Source organism: Paralichthys olivaceus, chromosome 12 (assembly GCF_024713975.1).
Source record: "Paralichthys olivaceus isolate ysfri-2021 chromosome 12, ASM2471397v2, whole genome shotgun sequence".
Classification (NCBI taxonomy): domain Eukaryota; kingdom Metazoa; phylum Chordata; class Actinopteri; order Pleuronectiformes; family Paralichthyidae; genus Paralichthys; species Paralichthys olivaceus.
The window spans coordinates 3426465-3443956 of NC_091104.1; the positions used below are offsets into that span (position 1 = coordinate 3426465).

The 17492-nt window shown below is 43.6% G+C and overlaps 1 long non-coding RNA gene across 5 annotated transcripts in view; it reads left to right on the forward strand.

Moving 5' to 3' along the window:
- Positions 1-686: 686 nt before the first annotated feature.
- The window catches only part of LOC109641445 (uncharacterized), a 54704-nt gene continuing 37898 nt past the window's right edge, over positions 687-17492 (forward strand). For 2 of the 5 annotated variants that reach the window (XR_011244757.1, XR_011244761.1), the window contains exons 1-2: positions 749-1215; positions 2160-2254. This is a non-coding gene — a long non-coding RNA (uncharacterized lncRNA). Of the gene's footprint in view, positions 1216-2159; positions 2255-17492 lie in introns of all 5 variants that reach the window. The other 3 variants (XR_011244760.1, XR_011244758.1, XR_011244759.1) reach the window with 3 other exon arrangements.

Genomic DNA, 17492 nt, shown 5'->3' on the forward strand with positions numbered 1-17492 from the left:
TAAATAAATGTTTAAAGATGTTTCTGTGGTTTCAGCTCGTTCTCTTCTCTCTGATGTTTGTTCAAGTTTCTCATCAGTTTGGTTTAATGAGTTATTTATCAAATAAAAACAGGCGGAGACGTGATGATTGACAGCTGACACTGACTCCTGATTGGTTTAGAGCTTATACCAGCAGAATTTGACAAAGTTCCCAAATAATAAATGAGTTGAATTCCTTTTAGGAAAGTGTTTGCTATAGAATAATACAATCTAAACAACTAAAAAATAAAAGCTCTGATAATCCACAAGGCTCAGTGAAGATGTGAAAACCGAGTAAATAAAACGAGAACCTGAGGAACCTGGATCGTCACGTGAAGTGAGCCTTTAAGAGGGAGTGAAACATGAAGCAGATTTATGAACTGTCTGTGTTTCTACAACCTCACCTCAACTCTCTCTCTCTCTCTCCCTCTCTCCCTCTCTCTCTCTCTCTCTCTCTCTCTCTCTCATCCTTCTTTCTCAACCAGGTCACTTTGAGTTTGAGGAGACGGAGGCGAGCAGGAGACGAGTGTTTCTAACATCCGATCCAAAGACTTGATGAGAGTGACCCTCCATGTCAGCAGACTCGTGATGATGGTTTTCGTTTCTTATTTGATGATTTAAAAACAGGGTGAATGGTCATGATTGACAGCTGAGACTGATTTGCAATTGGTCGAGTGCATGTGTGGGCGGGACTTTGATACCGAGGCTCCACTCCCTGCACAGACTCTGACTCCAAGATGGCGGCCTCCATATCTCAGAGGCTTCGGTGTCATGTGTGAGCAGTGGGATCCCTCTCTGAGGCTTATGGGATGTGTAGTTCCTCCAGTATTTAAGTAATGAAGACATGTTCATGTATATTCTAAAAGATTTATTCTATCGCCCTGATTCAAACCTGGTTACAGGTTAAAGCTTCTTTTATAAAGATTTTCTGAAGCGTCAGTGGAAGAAACAAAGATGAAATGTGGAGAGAAGACAACTTCCTGTTTACACCTCACCAGTTTCTCTCCTTTCTAAACATGTTGTAAATCCTGTGACGCTTTCTGACCGCATAGCTCCTGAAGTCCGAACCTTCAGAGGAGCAGGTGGACCTCACCTGAGATCTGCTAACACCTGAGATCTGCCAACACCTGAGATCTGCTAACACCTGAGATCTGCTAACAGCTGAGCAGCTGCTGCAAGCTAACCACCGGAGTCACGGTATCTAACATCACAACTTTAAATCCTTCATCAAGTCATTGTGTCCTCGCGAATATGTACTAATGCTAACATGGCAACTGCGGATGTGATGGAACTCAGCACAGGTGTTCATGCTAGCCGCTATTAGCCGCTGCTAGCCCCCAATAGCCGCAGCTAGCCGCTATTAGCCGCAGCTAGCCGCTACTAGCTGCTGGTCAGTGATGATGAAGCACACTGAAGCTCTTGCTGAAGCTCAGATAATGTTGTTAAAGACTTGAACATGTTATCAAACGTTTCAACGTAGTTTGGTGCGTTTGTGTCTTTTTTAAAATTCTCCTTCGAAAGTTGGCTAACCGCTAAAGCTAATCACTGCTAGCTTGCTCAGTTTCTCCCTGTCAGGGTTGTGATGCAGCTGCAGTGAGATTGAGGTGAATTCCTTCATATCATATAATTCATAATTAAGCAGCATCACAGTTCATTAATGTTCAGTGTCGTTAAAACACGATGTTACAGGTAAAGAGTGGTTTAAAAGAGAATTCATAGTATGTTCGTATGTATCATGAGAAATAATTAACCAGTAGATGTTTTCATGTTGTACTGGAGCTGTCACTTCTAATTAAAGCTCCAACTGATTTGACAGGAAACAGTTTATTAGAATATTCACGACCCACCACCTCAGTTAGACGCAGTTTAAAGGTGAAGACCTTTAGACAGAGTCCGTTCTGTTCTTTGTCGTGTGTTATAGAATAAATATTACCTCAGAAAGTCTCATGTGCTCATAGACTGGTTGTTTAGGAACTTTTCCACCTCCTGTTAAATGAAGAAGTCACGATAACTCATCTCTTGTGGTGAAACCTGATTTATTGTCCATATTCTGCATTATAAGATGATTACATGTAGAAACAACAGTAGATGACCTCATGTTCTGAATAGAAGAGGAGAACATAACTGAACTGTTTGTGTAGGTTGATTCTGTGATGCCCGTGAGACTGTGGACGTGTGAGCAGTTTGGACAATGGAAGGATAAGTCCACAGAAGACGTCCGACCGTCCAGCATCAGGTAAGAACACACACACACACACACACACACACACACACACACACACACTGGCAATAATACCAGTTGTCACTTGAGCAGCCAAAGCACAGCACACTGTTGATTTAAATTTTTCTGTCTATTTTCTGTGTGTAGTTTTTGTGACTTGTGTCATCGTAGTTGTGTGTCTGTGTACACGCCCCCTCTATAGCAGGAACAGCACTAAGCTAGCTGTCTCATTAATCAAACATGGAGCTGTCTCCTTCTCAGACATTAGTGCTCGATTAGCTGTTAATGTGGTGACCACTCAGCTCTAATCAGTTCCCTGCTGTAATTAGTGGCCCGTTGAACGTGTTCAGCCTCTACACGAAACAATGAAGTGATGGGAGAAGAAAAACTACATCTGATGACGACCAAAAAAAAAAATCAATAATAATGTAATTAAATTTCAGTGTGCAGACTCTTCAGAGAACGTGAGAGCAAGAATAAATCCAGTTTATATTGGGGTTGTGTGCGAGCGTTTGGCAGGCTGTCAAAGCAAGAAGGGTTTTTTAAAACACTCGTCACACTGCGTCTTTAAATATCAGAGAAAAAATAACCAGCTGAAGCAGAGAAAATAGTGAGATGTGACTCAAGAGCAGGTTTGGTAAAGAAGTCGAAGCTGAAAGCTGTTCATGTTTCAGCTGTGGTCTCATAACTTGTGCTATTTGATATAACACCAATTTTTTTCTGCACTTGTTTATATTCAAACAAAACCCATCAGGCAGCTCAATCCTTGATCTGATGTGACAGAAGAAACCTTGTGAAGGTTCTTCCAAACATCAAATGGAGCTTATCGAGGGCTGGACCAATGCAATCTTACTCTGACACTAAGAAACGTCTGAGGACAACCAGTGAGAGACATTGAGAGGACATCTCTAAATATTAGCGCGAGTAGTTAACTCACATGTGATGCTTTAAGGAAACGTCTGTAAATGTGTCCACAGCTGGCCTGCATGTGAAGTGTTTAGGGAACCACCACAAACTGAAGTCAGTGACTTTGAGAATGTGTGAGCGACACTGGATATATGTTCACTGACCTTTCAAAACAACTGGACACAACTAACCTACGATTCAGTGATGATGCATTCTTTTTTTTTTTTAAGAATGTCTCTGCACTTTGTTCGAACACTCCAAATCCCATTCACTGTTTTTTAAAAAGGGAACAAAAACACCTCCATCTTTGTTGTTGCTTAGCAACAGAGTCCTGATTTCAAACCATCTGGATGCACACGTACCCAACCTCAGGTGTTGAAACGATGGCCCACGTCAGCCCCGTCTGGAGGCAACGGTTTATCTCTGGCTCAAGGTGGCACTTGAATATCGAACCGACGACTGTGGCAACGCTGCTCATTTGGTCGACCCGCTCTCACTTTGTTTTTATGCAGTGCAGCTGTAGAGGTACTGCCATCCGCACACACACACACACACACACACACGCACACACCCTGCTGTGATGTATATGAGGGTTCAGTCAGGGCCGGGGGTTAATAGCTGAGCTGTCAGTTTGATGTGCATACCTGTGTGTGTGTGTGTTAATAATAGCTTGCTGGCTGTCATTGCAGATGAGGGGTGTGTGTCAAGAGAGTGAGCTTTCAATGCTCCTCGTCATCTCACTCAACACACAGTGACAGGCGTGTGTGTGTGTGTGTGTGTGTGTGTGTGTGTGTGTGTGTGTGTGTGTGTGTGTGTGTGTGTGTGTGTGTGTGTGTGTGTGTGTGTGTGTGTGTGTGTGTGTGTGCATACGTTAGCATCTCCTGCAAAGAACATACATGGATTTAGATTTACACGTGTTGTGTGTGTGTGTGTGCCCCAGTCGTCTCTGGGTGGAAACATTGTACTGAGCAGAAAAGCAGCCAGTGTCAAACTACCCATCATGCAACATGAATGGCCTGCGCTCCCTCTCTCTCTCTCTCTCTGCTGTTATGAAAGAGCGAGCTGAAATATTATTATTCTGCTGTTATTAAGCTGTGCCGACATGTCAACTTGAAATCATTAGCTGTTCACACAAAAACTTTCTTTCTCCTCCTCAGACTGAACAGATGATCTGTTTCTTCATTTTTACACGCAACATGAAAGTTGTAACGCACGCAGCTCTTTTTCTCTCCCTTGTCTTTGTTTTCACCGTCAACGTGCAATGAGAGCGCAGGTCAGCCGGGGAGCGAGGAGGGCGGATTTTATTTAAAGTTGGTGTCCATCTTAGATTTTGATGATAATGAGGGACAATCACTTTCCTGTCTTCATTCAAGTCACCAAACTTTTAATTTTGAGAGCGTTATGTCCTTGTTTCTGATTTTGTTTTCTCTCAAACGACTCCTGATACAAACTGTTTGCATCATAGACTTTAAATAAAATTTGACGACAGGACATCTGCATAAGAGTGAAGCCAAAACATCCTGATAGCCCCCTGGTGGTTGGCTGCAGTGTGTATATTAAAGCTTCCTACATTTAAGCAGACGGGACATGGAGCAAACTAAAAAAAAAAATCTAATCTGAAGTATGTTCAAGTGTTTCTGAGAAGGTTTTAATTGAAATATAAAAACGGGTTGAGACTTCATGATTGACGGCTGAGACGGACTCGCTCCAGTATCAAAGACATTGTGGACAGTGGGAGGAAGTGGAGGCACATTGTTCATCTTTATTGACAGTGTACTGAGGGGATCGGTTTAAATGAAGCTGCTGTTTGTTTTATTTAGAATTTATCTTAAAAAATGTCTTTCAACCATCTGACGTGAACAGAACGGTCAGTTACCGACTGCGTCTGTCTCCGTAGCTGATCCCATCAAGCCTCCCGTTTCAGACCCCACCACTTCATTCAGCTGGATATTTTTGAGATGTATTTCATCGTGGCTCAAGAGACAGACGTCCTCTCTGTGTCCCTTGTGACACTTAAAAAGCTTAAACAATTGTTATCTGCGCTGCTGCAGGAGAGACGGGCTGCTGCACGTGGATGTAAAATTCAAACTGCAGTCTCTTTTATTATTACCCAGGTTACGTTAGCCTGGGTTATGCAGTCGAGCAACCTGCTGCTGTCGGCGATTCAAAAGCTCAAATTACTCCGCACTTTAAATCTCGCCAGCACATTTGCGCTTTTTACTTTTCCGCCGCTGAAGGTGATGATTTAAGCTGTCGTTTTTCTGAGCAGTTTAACAATGGTTTTATAATAATATTTCAGGGAACTCAAAAAAAACATCCTGGACTTTGCCTGTGAAGTGCCTCAGTGTTTGTGCCTTTTGTGTGCGGCTCAGCGAAGGTAACGATTTAATCTGACATATTTCGAAGCAGCAGAATAATAATATTTCATCGTGGTCTTTCTTAATAGCGGAGGGAGAACAAAAGGCTGCAGGCCATTCATCCAGCTGACGGCTTACTTTGACACCGGCTGCTCCGGGCTCGGTGGGGCACCGCAGGAGGAGTCAGGGAGGGGTGGCGGTGGGGTTCAGACGAGCTGCTGCTCAAACGCACTGACAGGGAATCATTAGCTGGTCCTGTTGCAGGTGGAGGTCACAAGTTTGATTCCTCCTCTGCTGTGGTTTAAGCTGCAGAAGAGATGCTACATCCTCTCTGATGACGACTGTTTCCCCTCAGACATCAGTAGTTTTGTTAGAGCTTCAACTTGTTCCTCGCTCTGTTTTCTGCAGCACATGTTTCGACTTGAAGAACAAACAGCTTCAATAACAGGAAACTGTTCTTTTTTTTTTTTTTAGCTTAGTGTTGCACCTCAGCTCGGCGGCAGCTTCCCTGTGAATTAGTCTGGATGGTGTTTGGAGCAGAAAGGCTCAGAGTGCGCCTGCAGACGGGGGCGTAGGGCACAAATTCACACAAACACGTCCTCAGAAAACTCCACGGAGAACACAGATTTTTACCACAGTTGGCACGAGCTGCATTCTCCGATACAGCTGTCTCCTTGAGAGCCAAGTTTTTAGCGGGAGCTTTTTGTCCAACTGGCTGCACAACAATAAACTCTCCTGCGTCAATCAGCCAATCATGAACAAATGTCACCTTGTTTTCAGCTGCACGCTGGGTTCTTCTCCTCTGGGGGCTCTCAGTGTCATTTTGCAGGTTTGAAAGCGCCAGAATCCAGCAACAGTAGTTATGTGTTTGAGTCGAGAGGTCCGAACTAGTGAAAGCTTTCAGAAGTGTTCGCTCATTAACTTCACAGTATTATTATTATCATCCTTATATCTATTATTAAGGCTGTGGGGCAGGTCCTGCAAGAATTCTGTTAACACATCAAGTTTAGGATTCATTTGCAGATACATGTTTTCACATATAGAGGCCAACATGTTCTGATGATGAGTATCCACTTCCTCCAGTTGTACAAAAGTGAAGTAAAAGTAGATCCGATTCAGATGCCGACATCTTGTGGTGGTAACTTCACTTCAGTAGACAGTGTGGTGTGGAGCCTTTGTGTCGAGGTCCTGACCAAACGCACAACAGTCTCAGATTTGACAAAAAAATGTTGTTGTATACTTTGATTTTTCTTTTGTTTGGACCAGAACCAGCAGAGCTGCTGCTGAAACAAATCTCTGTTCAGAGTTCTTCATGTTTTAAAGTTTGCTGCTGAACATTGGAGATAAACTCTGGTTGTTAAAAACTTCTCAGTGTTTTGAACTGATCTCAGTTCAGCTTCACTCTTCAACTGTCTGGAGCTGATTGTGACTCTCAGTCACTTGTTCTCTCAGGAGATGAACCCACTCAGCAGAGTGAGAGAACAGACGCTCAGGGAGCGAAGGAGGAAACGTTCTCCACGTTCTCACTCACACATCAGACTCACTTTGATCAAACTGATGGTTGAAGGTAAAGAAGTTTGATTAGAACCTGTTCAGTAGTTTTCAACGTTCAGTTTGAAATGTGTCTTATGGACCAGCTGCCACAGATATGATGACCATTGACCCCTGACCTGTCACTGATATTGTCTCTGCACCGTTGTCCTGAATGAAATAGTTCTTCTGAGGCAGTACCTGTTGACCCCCCTTTTGTAACTAACTATCAGCTGAAATGATTGAAGTGCAAAATGGAAATTCAGGCACTGATGTAGCCTCATACTCCTCTCTACTTGCAATTTGGAAGAAAAAATATTCTGCACTTTCACCATCAGAAACTCCTTGAAAACTCCTCGAACGTGCACTGCAATCTTTTCAAATCGCTGTACTTCTGCTGCATGAAATCAGTCTGATTAATTAAGTCTGTGTGACAGCTCCACCGCTAATGTTCACCGTTTGTCACGTCTCGTTGCCAAAGAATCCCAGGAAACAGACGTGAGGAGTTGGGGTGAAGAAGTTGAGAGATGACTTCTGTTTTGTGTTTACAGTAAGAACATCTCTTTTATTTCTGATGGAGTTCGGTTTGACTGATTCGCTGTCAGAGCCAAAGTTTCCAACTTTATTTAGAATTGAAATTCAATTTTTTTTTCTTTTTTGTTCACCTGTTTGCTGTCGTCACTTTGATGAAGGAAAAATATTCAGATGAAGACAAATTACAGAAAAAGGCTTTTAAAAAAAGGCTTTAATAGATTAATTTCCTTCCCTTTGTCCTTTAACTTCAATAAATCAAACTTAAAAAGCTTGAAACTAGCTCATGTAAAAGACCATTTAGTGTCTTTTCTGTCTGGCAGTTTTCTGGTTGATAAATGATTCTGCTCTGAGCATGTTGGAGCTTTATTTCACCCACAAGCTTCACTCTGTTTTATATCTGTCTGGAAACATGCCGCTGATGCATGCAGTTGTTTTTACTTGGTATTATTTATGCGCCTGATGATCATCCTGTCCTGGCCGATCTAAGTTTATATTTGTGGATAAAACATCAATTAATGAAATAAATGATCTTTAAAGGTAGAATGTGAACAATTGTCTGTCTTGTTAAACCCTCCCTCCAATAAAAGAAAGAAAACAATAGAGAAGATCTGACCTGGGTACATTTGTTTTCAACAACCAGACGCTGGACTGTCTTCGAACTCACCAACACGCCGAACTGTCAAAACACATAATTAAATGACAAACGGAACTTTTCCAAAACAGATAAAGTCGACTGTGATGGATCGTGTCTCTCGGCAAGAACTCGAGTTTCAGCTTGTTGATTTTTCATAGATTAGGACTAAAACTCACTTCTGCCCGGGAGGGAAGAAAACCGAGCCGCTCACTGATGGATCATCTGAAAATTGATCAGTTTACACAAGTTAGAAACTTTGAAGTTCAGTCCTGACTCTGGAAGCAACAGTTTCACCTGAATGTTGTGATGTGAGTGAAGCATCATGTCCCTTAATGGATCTTTAGGTGAGTTTGCTTTGTCAACTAAAGAAATCATAGTCAACTTGTTGTTTCTTGTTGTCAGCATCTCTGAGCGTACAGCTCTATATCTCTTATAGCGGATTTATCAACACATTTAATTACTAATGTTGATTTAATGTGGCTGTAACGTACGTTCATCGTCTGTGTTTGTGACAGTGTGAAACGTGTAAATTAGATTTGTTTTCTTTTGACACAAAGTAAACCAGAGAAAGTTCATTTCAGTTATGAATTGTAAACAACCGGAATAAAATGTATTATCTACAATTAATTTAATACCCTTTAAATTTGTAGAAATGTTTTCACGCAGGGTTCACAACTGTTTGTGTAAAAGGATCAGATTATACAAATAAACGTAGTATTATTACTACAACAGATTTTTATTATTTCATTCAAGTGTTTTTTTTTTTTACAAAGTGAAAACTAAACTAAAAGACGACAGAAAAAAACGATCAATCAGGACGTCAGGATGATGATTTCATCACAAATCACCAAAACATCCAGAGGTCAGAGACACACACACACACACACACACACACACACACACACACACACACACACACACACACACACACACACACACACACACACACACAGCAGCCTGAGGGCTTTATTGAGTTTTCAGTTGTCAAACTACAGCTCTGTTCTCAACAGGTGCCTTCTGTGAGAATGTGTGTGTGTGTTTGTGTGTGATGAAAGTCCAGAGACACACACACACACACACACACACACACACAGTGGTCCTGAACACCTACTGCCCTCTAGAGGCTGATAACTGATCATGGGTCAATGAGTCAAATCTTTAGTCCAAAATAATCCACACTGGTAATAAATGAAAGTTAACCCGACACCAACAAGTCTTTTTCCTCTGAAGATTTACATTTTTATCCGGTTCTTTGTGTGAGGTGGGTAAAATAATTTTTTTAAATTTACTCGACGGCAAAAATGAGAGAAAGAAATTGAGAATTCATCAGAAAATAAAAAGCTGAGTGAAAAGGAGGGCAGGGCGAGATGAGGAGGAGGATGTTTGTGCTCCACTGATTGCTGCTTTACAGACTCCGACTCCAAATGATTTCATTGGTGCAAGATGGCGGCGTTTGTATCTGGTATAGTTTGGCTTTATTTCTGGATAGTGGGAGGAAGTGCAGACGTGTCGTCCATCTTTATTTCCAGTCTACGCTCTAGTGATTGGGAAAAAAACGGACTTAGACGACTGACGTGCAACTGGTCAAGCTTGTGTATCGGTTGGACCTCAATATGTTGTAGTGATTCTTATCATTTCAATTCTCCTCCTCTCTCCCTTCACTTCCTGTCTTTCACATATTTTCTCCTCTCCGCCTCCTATTCTTCCTTTTTTCATTCATGGCCTCGTTCCTCGCCACCTTGTCTTCACCTCTGCTCCTTCTTGTTCTCCTCTCATTCTCTAAAGCGGCTTTCAGACATGCGGAACTCCGGAGATCTTCTCGTCGTTCTCTGAGGAACTGTATGTGTGAACGCAGATGTCCGAGTTCTGTGGATTTGCTGTCAGCTCCCTGATAAAAAGTCTGTAGAATGTACGACGGAGCCGATGTTAGAAAACAGCAGGATTCACTGCGAGTGTGTGGTGGTCACAAAACTGAAGTAACGAAAGAATATAGATGTGTCAGGATGAGAAAGCGGAGCTACACATGTAGAAGACAGACACACGGATGTCATGAGAGCTGTTAATATGTTACGTTGTTCCTGTGCCTGCTGCTCCACCCTCACCTGAACGCTGCGGATGAGTCTGTGAGGTTGAGGACGTGTCTTAGTGGAGAATCTCCTGCTGCTGTGTCCAGTGTGAAAGACAAACTCCAGAGAAGTCCTGACCCAGTTCTGTGGACGATCTCTGGAGGTCATGTCTGAAAACGGTTGGACTTTCTTCTTCTCTCCCTCCTTTCTCTCCTCTCTCCTCCATTTCCTCTCCCCTCACCTCACTCTCTCTCTGTGTCCCCCTCTGCCCCTCTCTCTCCCCTCCTTCTCTATCTTCCCTTTCTTCACCCCCCCGGTCGGGGGTCTGTATTGTCCCGGTCTCTGCTCTCTGTGGGAACAGCTCCTGTGTTTGTTGGCCAATAGGTCCAATTCAGCCGAGGCCTTTTTAGAAAGACCAGCACCACAAAAGCCAACGGGAAGCGCCCCCCCCCCACTGCTGATCAACGTTTTCTTACCCCCCGCCCCTCCCACTGAGGCCCTCTAAGTTTGTTTAAGAGATTGAGGGCCCAAAGAAAGAGACAGAAAGAGAGAGGGACGGAGAGAAAGCATCCACCCATTAAGGTAATTATATAGAGCCTATGTTCCCGTGAGGGCCCTTAATTGATGTTAATGTTTGTCTAATTGGGGGGATTGGGGGGAGGTGGAGGAGGGGGGGGGGCGGGGGAGGCAGAAAGAAGGAGGTGAGGGTCCTCCTCAAAAAGTCCCTCTTCCTCCCAGGACAAGGAGCACTTTTCAGTCCTCCCCTCTTCTCTCCATCTCTGTCGTTCACACCTTCCCACAATAGCTGTCACCTCAAGCTTTCTCACATTACCTTTTCTTAACCCCCGCCCCACCCCCTCCATCCTCACCTCCCCCGTCCTCCCCCCTCTGGGCGGCAGAACAAGCTCTCACTGCTCACAGATCTGCGAGGCCTCAAAACGACTCCATCAAACCGCAACAAGCCGACGAAACAAGAGAGCTAACGCAGCGACAAACATTAAAGGGTTAGTTCACTCAAACTATGAAAAGACATGTTTTTGTCACTCATCTCTCCAACCTGCAGAAAGTTTGAATACGTCTCTGTAAAAATACTACGAGTAAAAGTGTCAACAGGAAAATGTGCAAAGATCTGCTGTGTATTAAACTTATTTGATTATAATCAGATGTGCATCCATCTCTAAAAAGCATTTAATGAGGAGCAACGTTTTTAGATTAAGATTCTGAATTAATGCTTAAATAAAATATGTAATGATGACGCAGGAGTCATAGCCTCACGATAGAGATGTGTCTTTATATACAGTCACTGATGGTCTTTATTTAGGGTTAGGGATCGTCTTTGTATACCGTCATTGATCATTATCGTTATTTGTAACTGAATATTCAGTGATGATGTTTTCATCCAGGTCAGTGAGTCATGTGATGTAACAGCTGGACTTGAGTGGACTCAGTCATTCAAACTCTGTTTTTGATTCTCGAGGTTCATGATGAAACGATGCATCACAAAAACCCTTCCACAATAAATTAGGACAAAATGAAACTCTAGATTAAGTAAACTCTGTTGATCCAGACGAGCTAACTGACAGCAGCCATTGTCCGCTCTGACACAGACTGACAACAATTGTGGGCCTCGACGATGGCGATGATGAAGGTCGAAGATGATGATGATGATGGCTTAGGTTGAAAGCCACCAGTCAGCTCCCACTGTCATCTTCACCACCGGCAAACCACAACTGACGCCAGCGCCGGGCCTCGTCCTAATTACCGCCGGGCCCGTCTTTCTGTTTTACTTCTTTTTCCCTTGTTTCTCTGTTGTCTGTCGAACAAATAGTTCACGCCACCTCCCTTCCCTCCTCCGTCTTTCCTCTTTACTCCTCCTGACACCTCCCTGCGTCTCCTCACAGCTGGAGGCAGTGTCAGCGCCGCTCTATTATGGATTGTATTTGCATGTTTTTTTTTGCGTCGCATGTGTGTGTTGCGAGAGGCTGCGAGGGAGCGTTTGGTATTAAACACTGGTGCATTTTTCTCTCTTCCCACATCCTCTCTGTATATATTTGTGTATGCTAATGAGGGATTTCTGTGCTGCCAGCCATAATGGATCTGCTGGATAATAACCCTGCAAAACAAACTCAGCCACAAACCAACAAACCAATTATCTCTGCTCTTGTTTTTTCAATCCCACTGTAATTACTGTACGCAGAAAAAAGACGAAGAAGAAGTTGTGTTTTCACTGTAAAAGAGAGTGAGATAAAAACAGTGTGACCCGACACAAATCATGGAAAATGATCAGGTTTGCTTTCATGTTTCAATCTAAACTCCCTCTGCTAAATCCCCCACCCCCGCCCCCGCCCTCCAGCCTCCATCTTCAGTTCAAATTTACCCATCATTCCCATGGAGGGGGCTGGGAGGATCGACAGACAGACAACGAGACGGGTGTTAAAAAAGAAGAAGAAAAAAATGACAGCGTGACAAATAACCTTCCTCGCTTACTGCCCACAAATTCGACCAAAGACATTAAAAAAGCCTCTAAACTATGTCCTGCGGCCAAATGAGACACCTGTCCAAACCTCTAAAGACCTTTTGTGTCTTTCACAGATTCTTTGCGCTGCGTTCTAATTGGCTGGCTGGCCTGTGTGTTAGCGTGCATGGCATGCCCGGCTGCCGGGAAGGTAAAATAGGCAGGCGGGGGAGCTGAATAGAAATGTGATTGTGTTGCTGTCAAGCGCTCCCACATGAACTCCCCTTTTCTTTCTCCACCCGGACAGAGAGGAGAAGTGTGAAGGGAGAAGGGGGTGAGGGTGGGTGAGGGTGGGGAGAGAGGGTGAAGAGAGAGAGTGAAAGAGACACACTTCATTTGTCATCCAGCGGCCTGATTGGAGTGGCAAAGCCAATTCACATCTTGAGTGGAGTTCCCATCACACAAGCCCCCCATACCAAACCTACACTCCTCCTCCATCACCCCCCAACCCTCCTCACCCTCCTCACCCGCTGTATCCTGCCAATCAAGCGCAGCCTGTACAAGCTGCCGGTGTTTCGAGCTGAGAGCTTCATCATCATGGATGGGAGCGGTAATGACTCTCTCTCAGGGGCTGTAATAGCTGCAGCTAATGGGGTAGGGTGGGGGGGTGGGGGGGAGGAGGAGAGGGTCATGTGGAAAGTTGTGTGGAGGATGAATGGGTGAGGAGTGGTGGTAGTGGTGGAGAGGGGGCTCCTGCTGCCATGGCCAGAGGCACCTAACTTCTTTTGGTGATTTTCGTGAGTCTTAGCTGATCGTCCATGAACGCATCAAAATAAATATTAATAAAAAATAAAGCTGGATTCATCAAACGTCTCCGAGTCGTGTGAGGAACCAGCCACAAGGTCAATGACCACCTCAAAGTGAAACATCTACGCCGACTTTACAATTCAAGACACCAGAAATAGCTCTGCTCTTATCATCGTCTTCTTTCTGTGGCCTCAGAGTAAGAAGTCTGTCATCGCATGAGATCTTCAGTAAGAATGAGTTTGTGACAGATTCGCTCAGTTCTTCTTTTATTTATTGGATCTACTGAAGCAGGAAAACTCTTGGTCTTCTTTTAAACTCAAGTTCTTCTAGTTAGAGACCCGTTCAGACCTGGTGTTAACATCTGTCCTGAGTGATCTGAACTCAGCTCCAAGTTCAGGCCTCATTCATTCATTCATTCATTCAGCCCCTCCTGACTCTACCAGCTCTATTTCTCTCTACATGTCTCTCTCGTACACACACACACACACACACACACACACACACACACACATATAACTGTCATCAACACATATTTTACTCAGACTGGATAAAAGCAAAATCATTTGTTCTTCATGAATACAAATAATGTAGGTGGATTTTCAGGACATATTTTAACAGCAGGTGTGAACAGAGGAAGTCAACACTGTTCACTGACCAGGTCCGAAGTTCTTACATCAGTAAAACAAATGTGCTGTGAAACAGACGGCAGATGTTTCTCATTGTACGTGTTTACTGTTGTGGACATTGATTGGTGTTTCCAGCAGCCAGTGGAGTTGACAGTTACTCTGTTGTTGAGGACTTCTCACCACCACCTTCACCTACTGATTCAGCTGAGCGCAGGATGAGTCAGTGTAAAGTGTTTTACAGGAAGAGAAAAGGCAGAGTTAACACACAGACATAGTATTCTCACTGGGAAATTAAACGTCATAGAACATGAATAGTATAAACTCCATTATCACCAAAACATCTGGAATCTCCTCGTCTTTCCAAGGTGACGACTTTGTCTTCTTCGTCTTCATCCTGAGAGATTTGTGTTCTCCCAGTTTCACGTCCGTCACGTGTTAGAAACCTCATCAACACGTCCACTCGCTCACTGAGAAGTTTCCAGATGTTTTCTCTCATGGACTCACTCTGACATTTTACAGATGTTTTACCAGAGGCTGCAGGTGAAGATCCAGAACGTGTCCAGAGACTCCGTTTAGGTCTGAAAGCAGCTAATAATAATAGTAACACCAGCTAGTCGGATGCATTCAGTACCGGTTGGGAGATTCAAGGTTTCTCTCTTCAGGTTAAAGTGAGCTAACCTCCAGAGCAAAGGGCTCTGAGATGGAGACGAATATAATAACACGTCTTACACCACAAATTAAATCCTGTGTCTTCAGCCTCTCCTCCTGTCTCCTCAACTCCCGACGGATCTGATTATTTGTTATTTGGCTTTTCTATCTCCCTCCAAATGTATCTCTTAATAATCCTCCGTCGTCTTCTCCGTCACCTTCTCTCCTCTCTCTCTCCGCTGCTAAGTGATGCTGTCAGTCTTGTGAATGCAGAGTCTGTGGGTGCTGTGTGCTGGATGAGTCATGTGCAGAGGTTTTCTACAGGCCCTGCAGATCATTTGGTGAATAGTTGTGTTGTGTCTGCTGCTGCGGTGTTCGTGTGGTTGGAGGTGTGAGTCTGAGTCTTTGCAGAGATTACAAACTCTTTCTTTTTTTGTTTTGAAATACGTCACAAACAAACGAGTGAGAGAAAATGTTTTGCCTTCTCTCGGTACACGTGATGAAATAGTTTTTGACTCGATCGTCTCTTCTCGCTCTTATTTCTCACATCCGCTCCGCGTGCAAGTTTTAAAACTCCAGTGAGGGGCTGTTCAGTTCCTTCTGAAGGTTCCACGTGTTACTGGGATAATTTGAAATGTTGATTTAGTGTTGGAGCCACTGTTTTATATCAGGGTTCTTTGACATAAACACAAAAAGAAGGAAATGTGTATCTTGCACATTCTTCTGTTGGCTGCTAGGGAAGTTATTTTATCTTCTGGAGAGATGAATATTTACCACGATGATACACAGTTGTACTGTCTCATCAAAAGTAGACAAAACATCCAACAACAGTTATACTGGTTTTATTTATAATTACTTATAGTTTTTATCTGCATTCAAGACTTTGATTGATTCTGTTTTTCCTGCTGAATTCTAAACCGTTCAATGACGACCAGCGGCTGCAAATACAAATTTGGATTTAAAAAAAGGTTTCGGGGGAAAATGTCACACATAGTTCGTCAATTAAAAAAACACATTTTTAGAGGCTGCTTTGATTGTGGAGGCCGCGCTGATGCCTTGCTCTGTCAGTGAACCCTCACAGGGAATTGAACCTGTAACCCCTGTCTCGTCGCCGCCGCCTCGCTCTGCACACACAGCAGCTGCAGAGGAAGTCTCGGCGCTGAGTTAAAGCCTTTAAAGGATTAGTGGGCAATATATTTAAAGTGTTTCTATCAGGGCACGTAATCCTCCTCTGCAGTCTGAGCTGTGAGATCTGTGCACCTCTGCTCGTCTTTCTCTTCAAAGACCGGAGAGCACACAGAGGTCACGACCTTTGACCCGTGTTAGGATGACCCCCTCCCGCTCCCTCTGTCCACCTCAGCCATTAAGTCCAAACGCTGTCTGATGTTTCCTCCCTGACGGCCCGACTCCATTCAGACAATTTGTGTTTAACCTTAATGAACACACAAAACTTTAGATTCTTTCTTTTGTTTGTTTATTTGTTCTTTTCTTCTTTCTTGTCAAATCTTTGTTTCCTCCATCTTTAAAATTTTTCTCTCCCCCTTTTCCTTATTTTCACACTTTCTTTCCTTTCTACTTTTCCTGCATCCTTCCTCTCATAAAACTTTAGTTTCATCTCATCACCATCTGTATTTGTTCTTTCTCTTCTTCATGTGATTATTCCCTTCTTCTTTGAACTTTACCTTTTCTCCCCTTTTGTTTCTTTCCTTTTTCTTCAGTTTCTTTCTGCCATTTTCCTCTGTGTCAATTTTTTCTTTTATCTTTCTACTTCCATCCCGTCTTTCCTACTCTTTTGGACCCCCCCCCCCCCTCCTCCTCTCTCCTTTTCCTACTTCCTTGTTTGTTTTTCTCTTCTTTTGTTCGGTATCATCTTCATTTCAGTAGAGGATGTGAATCAGATGTTCCATTTACCTGGAGCCTCCACAGGTACATGTTTATGTTCCCTCCTCCTCCTCCATCCCTCTCTTCTCTCCTCCTTGCTCCCTCCTGTTTCCCTCTCGGAGGAGAACTCGACTCCTCGGCGGCTGTAATCACTTTACTACTGTTTTTGTTCGCGGTAAGTGGACTAAATATTTGGATGCTCATAAGCAAAGCAGAATAATTGAATGTGTGATTTGTGGCAGCTGGCTCGGAGTCTATGGGCTTGTCTCAGCATAATGAAAACAGCTAGCGAGCCGCCATAAACAAAAGCAACTTGTTATGTTGCAAACCCCTCGCTGTGCTTTGCTGTGAGTGGGAAACAACTAATTTTCTTGATGGCGTACTGTAATCATGGCGAAGCTTTACCACGCGCTGTGCTGAGTACTGCACTGCTTATTAATACAGGCAGAGAGAGAGTCGGTCCACTCCTGGCAGAGCTACTATTACTGTTAACACTTTAAAGCATGACGACAGACAGAACAATGCACCAACCTGAATTATTATAATTATTAGTTGAGTCCAGAGCGGCAGACTCGGCCGGCTGGAGGACCCGCGCCTGTTAGCAGCCGCCGCTGGAGAGTCACATTTCGATCCCTGTGACCGAGGAGTCGCTGTGATGTGAGAGCACTCAGGCCGTTGAGAAAATAATAAATCAAAAAGAATTATAATAATGAAAAATAATTACTGTAATACAGAGAAACAGAAAATAGATGGAGGTAAACACAGGACCTGTGTTTATTTGGTTAAGTATGTTTGTGAACGTGAACTAA